The sequence below is a fragment of the Oratosquilla oratoria genome, chromosome 20, assembly GCF_046742065.1.
Source record: "Oratosquilla oratoria isolate Oo_2021 chromosome 20, ASM4674206v1, whole genome shotgun sequence".
NCBI classification, from domain to species: Eukaryota; Metazoa; Arthropoda; class Malacostraca; order Stomatopoda; family Squillidae; genus Oratosquilla; species Oratosquilla oratoria.
This window is the reverse complement of record NC_134796.1, coordinates 32,906,625-32,924,124: the sequence shown is the minus strand read 5'-3', so window position 1 is coordinate 32,924,124 and position 17,500 is coordinate 32,906,625. Positions and strand designations below refer to the sequence as shown.

The 17,500-nt window shown below is 43.2% G+C and overlaps 1 protein-coding gene across 10 annotated transcripts in view; it reads left to right on the top strand.

Annotated features, from left to right (window-relative positions):
* Positions 1-17,500, top strand: part of LOC143036447 (uncharacterized) — a 418,880-nt gene that overhangs the window by 262,819 nt on the left and 138,561 nt on the right. The window contains exon 1 of one of the 10 annotated variants that reach the window (XM_076203815.1): positions 14,447-14,519. The exons of the other annotated variants lie outside the window; for them this stretch is intronic. The gene's annotated coding sequence lies outside the window, so the exon portion shown is untranslated. Of the gene's footprint in view, positions 1-14,446; positions 14,520-17,500 lie in introns of those variants that run through there. 10 annotated transcript variants of the gene reach the window in all.

Sequence of the window (17,500 nt, the reverse complement as noted above, 5' to 3'; positions counted from 1 at the left end):
CGCTGCATCTATCGGTTGTTTTATGAGAAGGTTAGACAAATATATGGATGGGGGATGACAGGTGGTAATGGACATGGAAGTGCCTGGTCTCTTGTAGTGTCTTTTATTCTTATGTTCTCCTCCTCCTCTTTCTCTTCTTCTGTCTCTCCTTCTCCCCCTCCTCCCTCTTCTTCTCTTCTACCCACCCCCTTTTTCCTCCCTCCTCCCTTCCTCCTTTCCTCCTCTCCCGTCTTCCTTTTTTCTTTCCGTCCCTCACACTAGTCTGCCATTTTTATGAGACATTCTTTTCTTTTCATCCACGAAATCTGTGTTTGTGTGTGTGTGCACTGTATGTATGTGTATATATATATATATATATATATATATATATATATACATTATGATATAGTGTTTCCTTTGGGAAGCATGGAATGTTCGAGAGAAATGGAATTGCGATCCTTCGCGGCCCTTGGAATGCCAACGAACCGTCCAGCCATCGAAGATTGAGGCTCAATATAGAAGGTTAATGTGTGTGTGTGTGTGTGTGTGTGTGTGTGTGTGTGTGTGTGTGTGTGTGTGTGTAAAGAGAGGTTGTATGATATGTTGGTATGCGTAAACACATTAGCACGCAAGAGTGTTGAGGTTGATAAGGAAAGAACACTGTAGTGTCCCCCCCCCTTCTCTCTCTCTCTCTCTCTCTCTCTCTCTCTCTCTCTCTCTCTCTCTCTCTCTCTCTCTCTCTCTCTCTCTCTCTCTCTTTTTCTCCCTCTCTCCCTAACATGCTGCCCTCCAAACTCCGTTCTGGGACTGTGTGGCAGGTTTCCTTTTTATTCTGGCTGTCGTAAGCCAATTTTATTCCTACGAGACCTTAAACTCCTTTCTAACTGCGGTGGACATTCAGGATTGTTTTATTATACACAACGTAATTTTAAGGAAAACACTGTCGAGATGAGTTCTTGGGAAGCAAACTTGTACCTTCACTACGAAGTTAACCACTATTATTCAAACAGTAAAAAAAATATCACTCGGCCAAATGTCTGTTTCTCTATATGTTCGCTTGGTCAAATGTTCACTCGGCCAAATGTCCGTTTATCCATATATACGTTCACTTGGCCAAATATCGGCTTCTCCATATGTTCGCACGGTCAAATGTCCACTTGGTCAAATGTCCACTCGGCCAAATGTCCGTCAGTCATATGTCTGCTTGGCCAAATGTCCGTTTCCGTTTATCCCTATATTCACTCAGTTGAATGTCTACATGATCAAATATCCGGCCACGGCGCTCAGGATCCGTTGCTCAAGGGGAACAGTAAGCGACCGCTTAAACTTTTCATAATCGGCAAGTCAATGTCTGCCCATGGCCGAAAGGTTAACATTGCGTCGGTGGCGTCATCGGAAGCGTGCTGGTCTCGCACCCGTTTAGTTGTGGGTTTGACTTCCACTCTCAACGTTGCCCAGCAGTGAGGCGACCTACCCTAACAGTGACAAAAGTGACGGCTTCGGCCGCAGATTACAAAGGCGGAGCATGCCGACATGAGACCTTTTGGTCCATATCTAGCTGTAGGCTCCTCACTTTCCACCTAAAGGTTAAACACACACACACACACACAAACACACACACAAACACACACACACACACACACATACACGCGCACACACACACACACACACAAACACACACGCACACACACACACACACACACACACACACACACACACACACGAAGAAAAGAGCCTATTCTTAATACATGGTGTTACGTAATTACGTTGTTGTTCGTTGTCGTTATGTAATGTGCCGTTGCGGTGATGACTTTGGCACCTGTGGTGGTAGTGGTGGCAGGAGTGGTGGTAGTGGTTTAGGATCAATTTATTAAAGCTCGCGCACCAACAACGGCTGTATTAACACGTTCGTTCGTCTGCTCAGTGGCGCGATGCGAGCTCTCTCTCTCTCTCTCGCTCTCTCTCTCTCTCTCTCGCTCTCGTTCTCTCTCATTCTCTCCCTCTTTCTCTCTGCTCTCTTGCTTTCTCCCTCTTTCACTCAATCTTTCTCTCTCCCCCTTTCATTTTCTTTCTCTCCCTCTCTCCCTCGCTCTTTCCTTTTCTCTCTCCCTCGCTCTTTCCTTTTCTCTCTCCCTCCCTCTCTTCCTCCCCCTGTATCTCTCCTCTCGCATCTCATTCTCTCACTATCTCCCCCTCACCCTTCTCTTTCTGTCTCCCGCGCTCTGGGGAGCAATTCCAGCTATTGGGTATGTGTACATACTCTCCCATACGAAGACAAATGTCCACAATACTCTGACTGAACACGCAGTGATATGCGCGTCGCTGAATCTCGCCTGTAGAAGGAAGGTGTTACCTCCCTCAGGACTCGTTTAGTGGTGAGGGCAGTCAGCAGTCAGGGTTTTGGAATCTCAAAGAACTGGCAGGATGGAGTGAATACGTCTTTACTTGTTGTATAGACACGGTAAAGGAAACATGGACTGGAGGTGAAGCTTTTATTCCTGACGTTTCGTCTAACGACTTTCTCAAAGGAATGAGCATACTAGAAACATACAGAGTTTATAAACACGCCTTATGGCTCAAGGGGGTGTGCGAGCGTATAGCGCTGTGTTCAGATTGGCCCGCTGAGACAGCCAATCACGAAGCGCTATATTCGCTGAAGATTTGGCCCAGGTGAAGCTCCCAGCCTTATTGTTGATATTCGGACGAGTGGTGATGTACGCAGCTTCTATAGATTTTCTGGTCTTCTTATCCATACCTTCGTGTAGAATCTCGGCTCGGTTCCATTGTGGGAGGTGCCCAGAATCGTCAACATACACCACCATTGCGTTGGTGAGTCTATGGTGACGGAGGTCGGCCTTATGCTCCCTGATTCTAGTGTCAAGGCCCCTCTTAGTCTCTCCATAGTATGCTTTATCGCATGATGTGCATGGGATCTTATATACGACGCTGTCTTCTCTCCCCCTCCTCTTAGTTCCGCTTTTTATCATGTCACCAATCTTCGTTCCCGATGTTACGGCTGCTTTTACTTCCGTGCTCCTGAGCAATCTAATAATGTCTCCTACCTTCTCAGAGTTAGGAAGCGCCATGTATGATGTTTTTGTGGTGGCGTTGCCTTCTCTTAACCTGCTTGTGTGGATTATTTCTTCACCTGGGCCAAATCTTCAGCGAATATAGCGCTTCGTGATTGGCTGTCTCAGCGGGCCAATCAGAACACAGCGCTATACGCTCGCACACCCCCTTGAGCCATAAGGGGTGTTTATAAACTCTGTATGTATCCAATATGCTCATTCCTTTGAGAAAGTCGTTAGACGAAACGTCAGGAATAAAAGCTTCACCTCCAGTCCATGTTTCCTTTACCGTGTCTATACAACTTGTTCACATGGATTTTCATCCGTCTTTACTTGTTAAAAGAAACGAAAAGGACGGTGTGGGGGTACACACACACACACACACACGACTCGAGGCACAGTGATTAGAGTTCCTGGCTGCCACTATGGCGGTCCGGGTTCGAATCCCGCCAAGGCCTGAAATAATTTCAGTATCACTGCGCTGCGAGTCGATACTCCAATTCTCGTGGGCGGGGAGTTGGATGTGTGTACGTGTAAAAAGGTCACAGCATTAACCATAGATCGGTCATATACGAGCTCTCATCCGGGAGGGAAATAGATGTCGATGACGAGTCCAACACGTGATCCAAGACCATGGTGACTCGCACCCACAGGAATGATATAAAGGTTGAGAGAATGTAAAGAAAATCAACCGACTATTTCCCCATCCAAACAGACATCTTATAAAGAAAGCTTATATCTCCCCTTGTTAGAAGAAGGAAGAAGAAAAAATAAGAAGGAAGAAGAAAAGGAGGAAGGAAGAATAAGAAAGGAAGAAAGAAAAGGGAAGGAAATATCAAGAAACTGTTTGCCTTGCAGATGCATCAGCTTTGACAGCTCCTTAAAAGAATTGACCGAATAATAAAAGAGAGAGAACCAATGTAAAGCAAAGTTTGTCTGATAAACAAAAAAGGGGGACCACACTAACTTTTGCGAATTATGATAAGGCACACACACACACACACACACACACACACACACACACACACACACACACACACACACACACACACACACACACTTGTGGCGCAGTGGTAGAGTTCCCGGCTGCCACTGCGGCGGTCCGGGTTCGAATCCCGCCCAGGGCTGAAATAATTACAGTATCGCTGCGCTGCGGGTCGTTACTCCAACTCTCATGGGCGGGGAGTTGTGTGCGCGCGCATGTAAGGTCACAGCATTATCCATAGATGGGATATATATGAGCTTTGAACTCTTCCGGGAAGGAAATGGTTGTCGATCACGAGTCCAACACGTGATCCAATACCATGGTGAATTACACACACAAACACAAACAAACACACTTGCATGAAAACTAGCGCATTAAAAAAAATCTAACGAAAGGTCAAGTGACCCTCGCTGGCTCGAGTTGGCCACCCAGAGGTGTAGAATTACCCGTGACGAACCCCCAGGCACCCACCCCCGCCTCCGTGCGTGTCGCTTGCAGCAGCACCAGTAGGCGTGTCTAGTTACGAGACTGTTTCTTTGATTTCTTATTAATGCGGCGGTAGAACTGCGGCAGTATATACGCCGCCTGCGGCACCCCCACCTCACCACTTTTTTTAAATTTTATTTTTTGTGTATTTTATTATTACTATTACTATTATTATTTTTATTATTATTATTATTATAATTATTATCATTATTATTATTTTAACGATTTATGTGGTTGCCAGTTAACACGGCCATAGATTCTCAAGTTCATGAGTGAACTCGTTTTTAGAAAAAAAAATCATGACCACAAGTTATGATATTGTGTGTGTGTGTGTGTGTGTGTGTGTGTGTGTGTGTGTATGTGCCCACTTCACACTGGGCACAATTTCGTCACCTATTGCGAGTTTGAGTAAAAACGACTTCAGTTGCATTCTCACATTTTGTTTTTTCGAATCTTTAAATATCAAATTACTTGTACCGAGGCTGAATGACGAACTAAGAAGTTAAGCCTACACGAATATTCGCCACAATTTTGAAATGTTCTTAGGAAATTGGACTACTGTAAGCAAAGTCTAGTTATTCAAGTTCACAAAATTGACGTGAATTTGCCCAGTGTGAAGCGGATCAGGACACTGTGCTCTCCCTTTTTTATATCTTCAACTCTTTTTTTCATTTTCCTCTCTTCCCCAGTCTCTTTCTCCTTTCCCTTTGTCTCCCCTCTCTTTTCCATCTTTCTTCTCTCTTTCTTTTTTTACTTTCCTCTTTCCCTGACTCTGTCTTCCTTCTCCTCCTTTCTCTCCTTTCCTCTCCCTCTTCTTTCTTTTTTTCTTTCCTCTTTCCTTGCCTTTCTTCCTTATCCTTCCTCTTTCTCTCCTCTCCCTCTTTCCCCTCTTTCCCCTTTCTATTTTTTTTTACTTCTACTTTTTATCTCCCTCATTCTCCTCTCTCTTTTTTCCCTCTTTCCTCTTCTCGTGGGGTCTACATAAGAGATCATGACGGCAGTCAGTGTTATAGTTGACACAAGTATGTCGTATGTACACACACACACACACACACACACACACACACACACACACACACACACACACACACACACACGATGTCACTGGCTTTAGTTTCGTGCCATGTCAAGAACTATCGATGTAGCGAGGATATTGGTTCAAAACTCCCATGTCCGTACATACAGAAGAGGTTTCCCCCAGAAGTGTAAATTAAAGTTGAAATAAATTGAGGAGACAAGTAAATGAATACATGAAAAATACAAATATCTAAATTAATAGATCCAACAAATTAGTAAATGAATAGTAAAAGTTATGGTCTATTAATTTTCCTGTGTATGGAGACGTACATGTACACTGCCATTACGATGCAGGACTTCCGGTCTGGTGAAATGTTTGCGCAATTAAAAAAAATGCCTCCCTTTCCAATTTTTACCCTATTTATTCTCTCCTGTCTCTCTCTCTCTCTCTCTCTCTCTCTCTCTCTCTCTCTCTCTCTCTCTCTCTCTCTCTCTCTCTCTCTCTCTCTCTCTCTCTCTCTCTCCTTCCCTCCCTCCCTCCCTCCCTCCCTCCCCAACAGTATCCCCACGCCTTTCCTCTTTCCCTCCCCAGCACCTTTCCCTCTTAAACTACCTTTGTCTGTGGTCTAGTTGCACAGAATTCGACCCAACGCACTTACATTTAAGTGTTATTTCAAACACGGATTTTCGTTCCACATTTTTAGAAAGAGGAACATATTCCTGAATATGTAACACATGTATGTACAAAGTGTGTAAACACAACGAAAGCATTAACACACAAGCACACGTACAGCTTTACACGAGAGAGAGAGAGAGAGAGAGAGAGGGGCTGGGTTAATTTTTACCGATTTAAACATGGGCAGCTCCCATGTGCGTGTGCTCACAAACCCACAAACTTCACACGAAAGAGAGAGAGAGAGAAGGGAGACGTGTGGGACTAAATTTGACTGATTTAGACAAGGACCGCTCCTACAAAAACATGTAGATCTATTCCTGTATATCATAATTATGCAAACACGTACACGCGCGCGTAAAGGTGATAAAATACAAAATGAAAGTAAAATACAAAAACCTTTCTTGAAATATGGCAAGGAAACTCGAGGTTCGCAGTTCACTCGATAGATGGCGGTGGAAACGGTGCGGGAAGTAAACAAACATTTGTCCCTCACAGGCGCCGCGGGAAATGACAAGAGTTCCACTACCGAAGGAAAAACAAACAAAAACGAACAAACAAACAAACAAACAAACATTTCCACCTACAGGACTGCATCTGTTCCAATGAACTAGAGGTAATTTTTCCCTTAACTTTTGAAACGTGTACGATTCAAGGCTCATTCGGGAGAAGTCGTATCTATACTTGTGTATACACCTAGTTGTATTATGCGGGAAGGGAGCTATGGTGGTAGTGACCCGTCTTTGTATCTTTCAGCATCTAGTTTGTTCTTAAATTCTTGTATGGTTTTTGCACATACTATTGTTTCGTCTAATTTGTTCCAGACATTCACAACTGTGTGCGTGTCCTTTGTGTGCGTATAAATACGTGCACACACACACACACACACACACACACACACACACACACACACACACACACACACACATGTATAATATATATATATATATATATATATATATATATATATATATATGCATGCCAACGTGTGTTCAAGTACATTACTCTAAGTTTTATGCCTTTGGAAACTGTCTTCGAGCACCCAGCCACGGCACGAACTTGGAACTTGGGCCAAGTCCCACTTGGTCCAATTAAGAATATCGCAGCGCTTCGTGCAAAGTTGAAGCAAAGTTGTTATTGTTTTAATTAACCCGTCGACTCCGCCTCACGCAGGAATAAAGATTCTGAGATGAAGAGAGACCCAAGTGCCCCGGATGTTCTGTTCTGTTCTTTCGTATGATTGTGTATGTGTGTGTGTGTGTGTGTGTGTGTGTGGTTGGTTTCTGCCTATAGATTGGTATGTTCTATTTGCTCGTTTCCACTATTACACATTGTTAATATATATACATGCGCGCACACAAACACACACACATACACAATCATACGAAAGAACAGAACACCACACACACACACACACACACACACACACACACACACACACACACACACACATATATATATATATATACACACACACACACACACACACATATATATATATATATATATATATATATATATATATATATATATATATATATATATATATATGCAAGGTGACCACAATGAAAAGAAACGACCGAAGCAGAACTGCATAGTTCGAGAGTACAAAGAAACAAAATATATTGTAGGGAAAAGGGGACGTGGACACAAGGGACACATGGATCCCTTGTGCCCACGTCCCCTTTTTCCTATTATGTTTCTTCTCAATTTATTTCTGCACGGAAGATGTAATACACGAAAGCGCTCTGCTCCGGTCGTTTCGTTGTGGTTAACTTGCATCTGTAGAACGCACGTCTCTAGTTTTTTTTTATTGCATATATATATATGTATATATATAAATATAATTAATATATATATAATATATATATATATAATATATATATAATAACGTGTTCGCAAGGCTTTCACGTCATCGTGTAACAAAGTATGCAATATTACTACAGGATATAAGAAACTTGAAGGTGGTAAGTACTTTCGTGTATTACATTCTCGGGCGAATCCTCAGGAGGATTAGATGTGGGAATTCCGTAACTGATGGCCTCGGCTCTTGGCAAGGCTAAATGTGCACACGCAAATGTGGTTGTATCTATATATTTTCCTTGTTTGTATATCTGAATATATCGTTTGTATATTCATGCGCACATGCATGGTAATGAATCGAGTTTGCTTTTGCTTGCTTGCGCGCGCACACACCAACACACACACACACGAACACACGCACGCACGCACGTACGCACACACACAATTCTATGGCACACTGGTAGTGTTCGCGGCCGCCACTACGGCGATCCGGGTTCGAGTCCCGGCCAGGGCTGAAATAATTTCAGTATCGCTGCTCTGCGAGTCGTTACTCCAACTCGTGGGCGAGGAGTTGGAACTCTGACCTCTTCCGGGAGGGAAATAGTTCTCGATCACGAGTCCAACACGCGATCCAAGATTTAGGTGAAACACACACACACACACACACACACACACACACACACACACACACACACACACACACACACACACACACACACACACACACACACACACACACACACACACACACACACACAAAAGCTGGAACACTACATTAATTTAGATCTAAGTATGATAATTGGAAATTAAGTATAGAGCCAAAGTTGAAACCATACATGAATTTGAATGATAGGCAAGATGAATTGGGGAGTTAGCGACAGGACCTAGCGAGCAATGCGTCTTTCCTGTATACTATAATGGGCTAAACACACACACACACACACACACACACACACACACACACACACACACACACACACATACACACACATAGGCTTGAAGGTGTAGTGTTGCTATTCTTGACCTCAAATTCAGTGACCCAAGTTCAAGTCCGGCCCAGATCTGAAATATTTTTAGCATCGCTGCACTGCGAGCCGGCACTCCAACACTGGTGGTATTTTTTTTTTTTTTTTTTTTTTATGCGGGCAAAGGTCACATTACCCATAGATCAGGCCATAGATTCTATCTGAGCTCTCATTCGTAAGGGTAATCGTTGTCGATCACGAGCCCAAAACGCCAATTAGCCTCGTCGTCCTTGATGGAGTACCACGGGGGTGGGATGAAATCACCCGGCGGCACCCAGAATAGAATTAATTGTCACACACCAAGTGCGGTAAGGGGTTAATGTTTTGACATTACGTCCTCGTTGTTGATCTTATGTCCTACAGTTGTCTCATGGGGCGGGATCAAGGCCGACCGTGGCACATCTGTTAGTATAGCGACCGTTAATGACCGTTGATGACCGTTAACTCTTGGTTAACGACCGTTAGTCTGTCCAAGGGACTGCTGGTAAGACGAAATTGGTAAGTCAGCATGTGCGCGTGCACACACACACACACACACACACACACACACACACACACACACACACACACACACACACACACACACACACGTATTTAGTGTGCGCAATTGCTTATTTTCAAAAATTTGTTTTTATTTTTATCTTGCAAGAATTGAGTGTTCATTGGGTTTTGAAGAATAAATATGAATTAAAAATGTTGTCAGTTATTGAAGGAAACCGTTGGGACTGTTAAAATGGTTTTGGAGAGAGAGAGAGAGAGAGGGAGGGGCACGCTCGCGCGCACGCATATATCCATGAGATAATTGTGACGTAAGGTTTCTCGACAATAGAGAATAATTGTTATTGTTGAATTTCGCTGTGGAAAGGGGTGGCATATATATATATATATATATATATATATATATATATATATATATATATATATATATATATATATATAATGTAATATAATATAATCAGATAATTTTATGACCGTTGTGCAGAGGATTCGAACCTACTGCTCTTGGCAACGGTCATAAAATTATCTGATTGATGTCGCTGTTCACTAGCGAATTACTCGTATATAATATAATATATAATTGTGTGTGTTTTCAGCCTAGAAAAATAATTTATATAAAACGAGTTCATAAAGGGAGTCACATTATTTTAGGAGTTGAAGAAAAGTTGTAGAATTCTGAAGAATTTTTATTTGAAAAAAAAAAAAAATCTTCATCTCCGTGAACATGACATCAAACCAGTCCTGAATGATAAATACCACTTCTCTTCCTCTTCGTCCTCTTCTTCCTTCTCCTCCTCCCACTCCTACTTTTCCCAGTATTCCTCCCACTCCCCCCATCCTCTTCCTCCTTTCTCCCCTCACCTGTTTTTCCTATTTTACTCTCCTATTCTTGTACCTATTCTTCCTAATAATCCTTTTCCTCCTATTTCTCCTTCTCCCCCTCTTCCTCATTCTCCCTTCACTTCTTTCTCCTTCCCTTCTCTCTTTCCTCATCTTTCTCCCTTCTCTCCTATTTCCTTCCTTCCTTCTCTTCATTTCCTTCTTCACCTACTTTCTTCTATTTTTACCTTCCCTCACTTCTTACCTTCCTTTCTTCCTTCCCTTCCTTCCCTTCCTTTCCTCCTTCCCCTACTCTCTTCTCTTCTTACCTTCCCTTACTTCTTACCTTCCTTTCTTCCTTCCCTTCCTTCCTTTCCTTTCCTCCTTCCCCTACTCTCTTCTCTTCTTACCTTCCCTCACTTCTTAACTTCCTTTCTTCCTTCTCTTCCTTTCCTCCTTCCCCTACTCCCTTCTCTTCTTACCTTCCTTTCCTTCCTACCCTTCCTTCCCTTCCTTTCCTCCTTCCCCTACTCCCTTCTCTTCCTACCTTCCCTCATTTCTTACCTTCCTTTCTTCCTTTCCTTCCTCCCTTCCTCCCTTATTTTTCCTCCTCTCCTTCCTCCTTTTCATCCCTCTCCTCATTCTCTCCTTTCTCCTTTTCCTCCTCCCCTCATTCTCTCCTTTCTCCTTTTCCTCCTCCCCTCTCTTCCTCCTCTGTTCACTACTTATCCTTTTCCTCGTTCTCCTCCTCCACCTCTTCCCCTGTCCTCTCCTCCGCCTCCTCACCCTCTCCTACCCCTTCCTCCTGGCGGGAGCAAAGTGTTACATCAGACTTTGGTGGGCGCAGTTTTGTTGTTGACGTCAGGCGGACCAGGGAAGAAGAAGAAGAGGAGGAGGAGGAGGAGGAGGAGGAGGAAGATGATGAAGAGGAGGAAAAAAGAGGAGGAGGAGGAGAAGAATGAGGAGGATGAAGAGGGGGACGAGAAAGAAGAGTAAGATGAGAGAGTAAGAGGAGGAGGGGGAGAAAGAAAAGTAAGAGGAGGAGAAAGAAGAGGAAGAAGAGTAGGAGGCGGAAGAAGAGCAAGAGGAGAAGGAAGAAGAGGAGGAGGCAGTAGCCTCTGCCCCTCTGGCATCAATGTTAGCTTCTGCGCAGTTTCTGTCTGCACGAGACGAGATCAGTGACATCCTAACACAACACGTGTTACACAATCTTAGCTTGGTTGGGGTGCGCTTGCTTTAGTCTCTCTCTCTCTCTCTCTCTCTCTCTCTCTCTCTCTCTCTCTCTCTCTCTCTCTCTCTCTCTCTCTCTCTCTCTCTCTCCTCTCTCTCTCTCCTCTCTCTCTCTCCTCTCTCTCTCTCTCTCTCTCTCCTCTCTCTCTCTCCTCTCTCTCTCTCTCTCTCTCTCTCCTCTCTCTCTCTCCTCTCTCCTCTCTCTCTCTCCTCTCTCTCTCTCTCTCTCTCTCCTCTCTCTCCTCTCTCCTCTCTCTCTCCTCTCTCTCTCCTCTCTCTCTCTCTCTCTCTCTCTCTCTCTCTCTCTCTCCTCTCTCTCTCTCTCCTCTCTCTCTCTCTCTCCTCTCTCTCTCTCTCTCTCTCTCTCTCTCTCTCTCTCTCTCTAACACACGCGCACCACATAACGCATACAAATCATAGATGGTGTTAGGATTGCTCTTCCAGTGACTTGCGACTGGAAGCTCAAAATGAGCTCCTGTCCGTCAGTCAGTCCGTCCCGCGCCGCCATTTCCGAGTTTTCCATCAAAAAAGACATTTCCTTCGGCTCTACCGGATGGTCATACGTGTCTATCAGAGGTTCTAGGCATTGTGTGTGTGTGTGTGTGTGTGTGTGTGTGTGTGTGTGTGTGTGTGTGTGTGTGTGTGTATCTTTGTGAGCCTGCATGTGTGGTATGTGTATGTGAGCGCATGTGTGAATCCATGTAAGCGTATGTGGTTTGCGTGTATATGGGCGCTTGTGTGTAAGCATGTGTGTGTGTGTATCTTTGTGAGCGTGCATGTGTGTGTATGTGAGTGCATGTGTGTATCCATATAAGCGTGTGTGGTGTGTGTGTATATGAGCGCATGAAAGTGTTTGTGTGTGTGTGTGTGTGTACACATGATTTTCCCTTGAATACAAGTACGCTTCATCCTCTCCTGACAAGACTAGGCCCTGCTACCGTGAACGGGAATCCCAAGGAAAAATGTCTATGGCGAACAGTCGTTATTTAACCTTTGTCACCCTTCACAGGAACAGGCGTGGTGCTGCTGCCGCAGGAACAAGGCAGACAATTCGTTCTGAAATCTAGTTTGAAAAATGTATATATGAAAGTTTGTTGCCTACTTCCATTACACTATAGCTCGATTTTTGTATGATTGGTGTGGTTTTATTCAACCAAGGGAACCTCCCTAGTATCACATACTCTCTCTTTCAATTTTTCTCCGTCTTTCTCTCTCTCCCCTTCTCTTTTTCTCTCTTCTCTCTTTTTGTCTCTCTCCTCTCTCCTTCTCTTGCACTCTCTCACTCCTTTTTCCCTCTCTTTTTCACGCCCCCCCTCTCCCCATCACATCCCCATCTTGTGCTTCTGTGAGTCAAAATGACCTCAATTAACCCGTAGGCGGTGGTTGTCGCTCTCTTTCTTTCCTTCTCTCTCCTTTTTTCTTTCTTTCTTTGACGTCTTTGGTTCTCTGATCAATTCGTTTACACGGGATACCGGGTATGTACTTAATGCTATTCCATTATGTTAATCTCTAATTGTGCGTGTTTTTCAGGATAGGTATAGGTATATTTAAGTAAAGTTGCGTGTTGTTGTTCATCTTGTGTCCTATTTATTAACGTCAAAGAAGGGGCACATTTGCTGAGTCGATATCAACTCTCCTTTATCTCTCTCTCTCTCTCTCTCTCCTCTCTCTCTCTCTCTCTCTCTCTCTCTCTCTCTCTCTCTCTCTCTCTTTCTCCGTTGCCTGTCTCTCCACATAGTACAAGATGTTTACATACCGTATATTATGTAAATATTATTTTCATTGCTTCTGAATGGTGACATTTACATTTATATGTGGGTGTGGCAGTTTATGTAAAGCTTTGATTCGCAAGTACATGTGTTAGTTTGTTCTGGGTAGTGCGAGTTAGTGTGTTAGAGAGAGAGAGAGAGAGAGAGAGAGAGAGAGAGAGAGAGAGAGAGAGAGGGAAGAACGGTGTTGCAACACGATAAAAAAAACATTGCGAGGTTATCACAAAGATATAATCTGTCTACTACCCATACGATGCCAACGTTGTTCTATCGTGTATCTTTATCATGTCTCTCCCCTCCCCCCCTCTGTGTGTACGTGTGTGTGTGTGATTGCGTCTGTGTCCTTGCGTCTTCCTGTGCCTGTGTATGCGTCTGCTCCTGTATGCTCGCACACTTGCATATGTGATAATATTTGTTCGTGTGTTTCTTCCCTTGGTACGATAAGACTCGACGTCTTCTCACTTGACCGATCCCTCCATCTTGGGCGCGAGATGTTGATCTGGCGTTGCACTGCATGTGACGATATATATTCTTCTTCTTTTGCTTCTTGTCCGCCTTCTTCTTCTTCTTGTCTGCCTTCTTCTTCTTCTTGTCCGCCTTCTTCTTCTTCTTGTCCGCCTTCTTCTTCTTCGTCTTCTTCTTCGTCGTCTTCTTCTTCGTCGTCTTCTTCTTTTCCGCCTTTTCCACCTCCGCCTTCATCTTCTTCTCCGCCTTCTCCTCCTCCGCCTTCTTCTTCTCCGCCTTCTCCTCCTTCTGCGTCGTCGTCTTCGTCTTCTTTTTCTTCTTCTTCGTCTTTTTCTTCGTCTTCTTTTTCTTCTCCGCCACCTTCTTCTTCTCTGTCTTCTCTTCCTCCGCCTTCTTCTTCTCCGCCTTCTCTTCCTCCGCTTTCTTCTTCTGCGCCTTCTTCTTCCCCGCCTCTCATCCTCCACCTTCTCCTCCTCCACCTTCTCCTCCTCCTCCTCCACCTTCTCCTCCTCCTCCTCTTCCTCCTCCTCCTCCTCCTTTCCCCTTCATTTGATTTATTTTTGTACGCGAGGCGTCTCCACAGCATGATCTTATCTGACGCTTTTCCTCATCTCTTTGCAGGTAAGACCGGCGGCGGTGATGCGCCATGGCTGTCGAACGAACGCACGAGACGCCATCTGAGATAGAAGAGTGGCACTGAAGGTAAAGTTTGGCACCAGGATGGCACACCTGCCAGGGCATCTGACTCTTCTGTTTCGAAATGTGAGAAAGATGAACTATTGGTATCCCTTCCGTTTTGCAAATGTGTGTATATAAGTGTGTGTGTATGTATATATATACATATATATAATATATATATATATATATATATATATATAATATAAATATTATGGAGAAGTTTGTAGGAGTGACGTTGCAGATTTTGGCACAGTCGTGGAATCATGGAATGGTACGAGATAGACCTTTGTTCAGCGGTGGACTCCATATGGCTGATTGATGTATAAGTCTGTTTTACTATATTTCTGTAAGATATATAATGATAGAGTGTATGTATGTGTATGTATATATATATATATATATATATATATATATATATATACAGTATATATATATATTGTCGAGGTGTAAACTCTGAGTTTCTCGTTTGAAGATAACCCTGTCGGTGCTCATTTTTAGATGACGAATGCGACCTTTCATCTCCATTCGTTGCATTTTTCAGATAAGTCTTGATTTAGACGAAGAAAATGTACAATAATTTACCAGCTAATGTGAGTCATTCCTTTCGCTGCCCGGGATGGGCTGGGTTGAGAGTCCCCAGAGGTGACAGAAATCACCAGACGTTAACCAAAATGAAATAAAATATTCTATACCATAACTATTTATTTATTTCAGTTCTGTTTGTTTAATTTCATGTTTATATTTTTTATTGATTTACTTTTTTACATTAGTTTTTCAATTTTTTTTCTGTTGATTTATTTCCATTATATTTGATTTGTTTATTTATTTGATTATTTACTTTATTACTATTTCATTTATTTGATTTATTTTTTAAGAAATTTTATTGTATTTTTTATTTGATTTATTATTTATTTATTCTTATTTATTTATTATTTTATTTATTTTTGTCGCCTGCCCAGACCTCAAGGGAATTGACCATTTTGCTCTCGAGGAAATACTATAAGATTTGAATAAAATCTGCCAGCGGCAGCAATGAGGAAAGGAGAAAGTACCACCTGGGACGGACGGGATTAATGCGGACAACATGTGGGAAGCCCGCTGATATCTTATTTGATCGTCTCTTTTCATTTCATATCGTCGATCGTGTCCAGTTTCCTTCCCAGTAAAGAGTGAGCGAACGGTTGTGGCACTTCATCTGTATTCGTCATCTTTCCCTCGTTTGGCTTTTGACTGAACGACGGCATCGGACGTTTCGGCTCATTTCGTCATTCTGGTCATCGAGCGAGGGAACTCGTGTGTTTTCAGATCGTTCAGTCTTGTTTTCCCCTCCTCCCCTTCATCAACGTCCCTCTTTCCCCTCTTCTGTCTCTTTTCCCCCTCTTCTCTTCCCTCTTCTTTCCCCTCTTCCCCTCCCCTCTTCCCCTCCCATCTTCCCCTCTTCTCTTCCCTCTTCTTTCCCCTCATCTTTCCCCTTTCTTTTCCCTTTCCTAAAGGCATATTTTCTTCCTCTCCCCTCTTTTTCAAAGACCTTCTTCACAAGGTCTCTTTTCTCACCTTTTTAAGGTCTTCTTTTGAAGGTCTGTCTTCTTGTGAAGGTCCCTCATCTCGGGGACTGTCTTTTCTCCCCTCATTTCCCCTCTTTTCTCGCGTTCCCATTGTTTCCCCTCATTTGCTTTGTCTGTCTCACCCTTATCTCCCCCATTGTGTGTCAGTAGGGGGATCTGTCCATCTTGTCTCAGGGCGTGTTGGCCACATGGCGAACACAGGAGACAAGAGGGTGGGGGAATTACGTGGACGTTGGGGAAGGGAGTCTATTGGGGGAGTTGGCAGATGTGTACTAGGACTATAGTAGACGCAACGAGAAGTGGCCGCTAAGGCGGGGTTAGGGAATTTCCCGGTGTTGCCACATCTCCACAGATAACACGGCCCGCACGGCTCGCCCACCCACCCGCTCTCTCTCTCTCTCTCTCTCTCTCTCTCTCTCTATCTATCTATCTATCTATATATATATATATATATATATATATATATATATTATTGCCCTAACGTTGCGACCAAGTTGGTCGCAACGTTAGGGCAATAAACTCTATTCCTAACACACACACACACACACACACACACACACACACATATATATATATATATATATATATATATATATATATATATATATATATATATATATATATATATATATAATGTATTTATCCATGGCGAGAACGTGCGTGTGGATGCAATGCTTTCTGAATGCAGTGTGGGGGCGTGGCCAGAGAAGGGATGGAGTGACAACGTCGCTCTCTCCCGCTCATATGCCATGTCCACGACTCGAGGAAACGAAATCTTTGTATAGAAAACATTGCTTTGATTTTTACCTCAGTGGTGGTGTGTGACAAAAAATTATAATATAATTATATGTGGCAACATTATAAAATTTTAAAATAAAATTATAAAATAATTATATGTGGCAACACAGGGGGAATCCTCGTGCTCCACCCTAACGGCCAGTTTTAGATGCAGCGAGTATAGTTCTTCTCTTGCTCTTCTTACTCTTCTTACTCTTCCCTTTCTTCCTTTTTTTCATTTTTTGCGTCTCCGTCTTCTTCTTCGTGATAGTTCCTCTTCGTCTTCTGTCTCACTCTATCTATATTGTCGTCGTCTTCTTCCTCTTTCTGCTGCTGCTGCTTCTTCTGTTTTTCTTCTTACTCTTTTTCCTCCTTCCTCTTCTCTTCTTTTTCCTTATCTTATTCTTATAATTATTCTTCCTCTTTTCTTCTTTTTCTTCTTCCTCTTTTTTTTTTTTTTTTTTTTTTTTTTTTTGCGTCTCCGTCGTCTTCTTCGTAATCGTTCTTCTTCGTCTTCTCTCTCACTCTGTCTATCTACCTCTATCTTTTTTGTCGTCGTCTTCTTCCTCCTCTTTCTGCTGCTGCTTCTTCTGTTTTTCTTCTTACTCTTTTCCCTCCTTCCTCTTCCTCCTCCTCTCTTCTTTTTCCTTATCTTATTATTAT